Below are 3,536 nucleotides of genomic sequence, written 5' to 3'. Positions count from 1 at the left end.
TGTTCTGCTGTTCAACATGGGAACTGATCACTCTGGAGGTGTATCATCAGATGAGGAGGACAGTGATTCAATGAGTGACAGAAGTGCAAATAGTCAGGTTCACGTATAGCAAGCTGCACCAATGCATCCTCGTGCTATTGGAGGGAGAGTAGTTCGCAGAGCCGCTCGGGAGCGACCAAATGTCAGGAGATGTACCTACCCAGTAGTAAGGGCATACCAAATGTGTCTGAACTACCTGCAGCAGTCTGAACGCCACTGCAGAGGAAGACTGCGGCGGTCATGGGAGCCTGTCACATCTTTGTGCGATGCTGGAAGGGAATGTTGCATCAAACTGTCTCGGTGGCCATCCAATGCCAGTCGCTCTAATGTCACAGTTGCTCTTAACTTCTATGCGTCTGGCTCCTTCCAAGCCTCAGCTGCAGACTTGTGTGGTGTCTCACAATCAGCAGCACACCATTGCATAAAGGTCGTGACTGATGCATTGTTTAAACGTGCTGACCATTTCATCACGTTCAAGATGGACAAAACCAGTCAGTCTGAGAGAGCCAGAGCCTTAGAAATTGTATCCGGCTTCCCAATGGTACAGGGCGTGATGGACTGTACTCATGTGGCCCTTAGAGCAACAACTGGACAGTCGGGGGCATTCATGAACCGCAAGAGATTCCATTCAATGAACGCTCAGCTCCTCTGTGATCATCGGAAGCGAATCATGCAGGTCTGTGCACGTTACACTGGTAGTAGTCATGATTCTTTAATTCTCCACAACTCACAGGTTCCTGCAATTTTCAGTCCTCCACACAGAATGAAGGGATGGATAATAGGCGACAGGGATTATCCTCTGAAGACATGGCTCATGACACCAGTGAGTAACCCAAGGGGTGAGGTGGAGGAAAGATACAACGGGAGCGTTGCGGCCACCAGAGTGACAATCGAGCAAGCTATACATATCCTCAAGATGAGATTTAGGTGTCCTGAACGCTCTTGCGGGTCACTGCAGTACGCACCGTCAAGGGTTTCCAGAACCATTGTCGTCTGCTGTGCCTTGCACAACCTGGCGATTGAACATTTAGATGCCTAGAGGATGATCAATGTCAGTGCAATGTGTCATCAGATGATTATGACGTTTCTGATGAGGAAGATGGGCATCAGTCTAATGATGATTATGGAGAGGAATCTGAATGTAACTTTGCTCTAACTGCTAGAGAAACAAGGGAATTTCTAACGTTTCAATTGAAATATTTTTAATCTTCACACATTTTAAACTGCTTTGACATTAATCATTGTGACGATCTTACAGTGCAAAATCTCTAACCTTCAGGGGGTGATCCAAAGCGAATAACCAATCCATCACATCATGAGGGACGCAACCCAAGTGTATGTCCTCACATTTGAGATAAAATGAGTTGACTAGCTATGTAACATCTGACTTCAAAAATGGCATGTCCAATGATAAAATCTCAAATTTAATCAAACACTATTGTTTTACAAATCAGATAATGTACTTAAAGTCACCCAGTGCACCAGTAGTGAAATTAAAGTGTTTTCTTCATCCATTTACGCGTGTTCATTCGTGTGCATGATCCCTCAGCACCAGACTTACCAGAGGCAGGAGGCTGATCTTGTTGCCGTCCTGCTTTTGATGAATTGGGCGCACGTTCTCTGCATGCTCGCGGCCGTGAGGGCCCTGGCATCTCACTGTTCACATGAAGAATATCATGAGCACCCTCTGTCACCCCTGGATTTAGTGGTTCACATGTCCCTGCCAGAGAGAGCAAGGAGCTGCAGGATGCATCAGAAGAGCTGTGAGAAGAGCTCCCATATGTAATCTGCTGCACCTGTGCCCTCGTGAGCCTCTGGTGGTCCGCAATGGTGGCATCAGAGCGCTGAGTGTCCTCAACCTGGCACAGTCCTATCAGATTATGCTCTCTGATGCTTTGGTCCAGGGAGGGCACAGTCGCTCTGAGGTCCCAAATTGCATAAAGAACTGGTCCCTTCACTGCAGCCACCAGCCTATCAACGGAGGAAGCCAGATGGTCAAATGCCTTTGAATTTGCTGAACTCATACTGTGGATGGATGTCTCCAGAGTATGAGTCATAGCGCAGAACGTCTCAGGCAACTCCACCAGATTCCATGGAATTTTTTTTTTTAATTCATTCTTGGGATGTGGGCGTCACTGGCCGGGCCAGCATTTATTGCCCATCCCTAATTGCAGCTCACCACCACCTTCTCAAGGGCAATAAGGGATGGGCAATAAATGCTGGACTGGCCAGTGACGCCCGCATCCCATGAATGAATCAAAACAAAATCCATGGACCGCATTCTGCACCTCCAATATCGCCCAACGAAAGGATGATCTCCGAGGCACGTCATCAGCTTGCGGTTCTGCACTGGCATGGCATCCCACTATCCTCTGAGTGTGTGATGAATTGGCCGATTCTGCCTCTGGTGTATGGCCCAGCAACTCTGCTGTGCTCACACCAGTATGTGACATTGATTCCCAGACACAGTCATCCCAACCGAAGTGTCAGTATCTGCTGTGGTACTTGGTGTGTCGCCATGATGTGATGGTGCACCCTCTGAGGCGCCCTCCTCCACCTCAGAGGTGGATGGTCGGGCAACGGTACCGCTTCCTGGCACATGCTGGGTTTCACCTATTGGGAGAAGCATTGTGATCAGTTTCATCATCAATCCAGAATTAAACACAAGTTTGTGCCTCCAGCATGTTTTCATCTGGGTGATGTTACAATTGAGGGCACATACAGTGCATTTGACATTCACCAAATCATTGGCACAGTAGCGCAGCCTCACACCAACACCACACCCCCCCCCCCACCCGCCGCCCATAATAAAGTGTTTCATGACATTCTGGAGCACTCACTCTCATGGCCAGGTATACCGGTCTCGCCATCTGCCATGATGCGTCCTCCATCCTCCCCTTCTGTAGTTAAGGCATCCTTCTCCATCCTTGTGAGGAATGCCTGTGTGGATACGCCGCCACCAGTACATGACCTCTCCCCGGCATTGTGTGCCATCTTTTCCTGAATAAACAAAGATACTTATTTTATACATAGTAGATGGCATATGACGCTGTCACTCAAAGGGTTGGTGTTGCATTTCACTGCTGTGACAGTGCTGGGCGCAACTTTAACACCACAGCATCTCAGAAAGGTTATGCATTTGTTTCATAATTGAAGGGAAGACATATACATTTATTTTAGATTATTTAATTTGTTGAAAGTCATTAGTTTATAATTAAGTTTTATTGAATACGTGATTGCTGCAGTGGTCTAAGACCGCTCTTGTGGTCATGGTGAACCAAAGTTTCAATGCATTCCAGCAGAGTAGCTCTGGTGAACACGTTTATATAATTAACAAGTGCAGTGAAAAAGAACATGAGTATTTTTAGCCTTCGTTGTTCAAGCAAACTCATCATAAAGAGCAGTAAGTCATAGACATACTAATTTTCCTTGTCGTTGACGTAGGCAGCACAAGTGTATAACGGGCGGTCGATCTGATATCAGCCATTTAACCTATA

General features: G+C 47.1%; 1 pseudogene; it reads left to right on the top strand.

Moving 5' to 3' along the window:
* Window positions 1–220: 220 nt before the first annotated feature.
* On the top strand, window positions 221–1,078 carry LOC137345725 (putative nuclease HARBI1 pseudogene; annotated as a pseudogene).
* The last annotated feature ends 2,458 nt before the right edge of the window (window positions 1,079–3,536 follow it).

Source organism: Heterodontus francisci, chromosome 29 (assembly GCF_036365525.1).
Source record: "Heterodontus francisci isolate sHetFra1 chromosome 29, sHetFra1.hap1, whole genome shotgun sequence".
Classification (NCBI taxonomy): domain Eukaryota; kingdom Metazoa; phylum Chordata; class Chondrichthyes; order Heterodontiformes; family Heterodontidae; genus Heterodontus; species Heterodontus francisci.
Note: the sequence above shows the minus strand (reverse complement) of the source record. Positions and strands in the feature narration are given on the sequence as shown.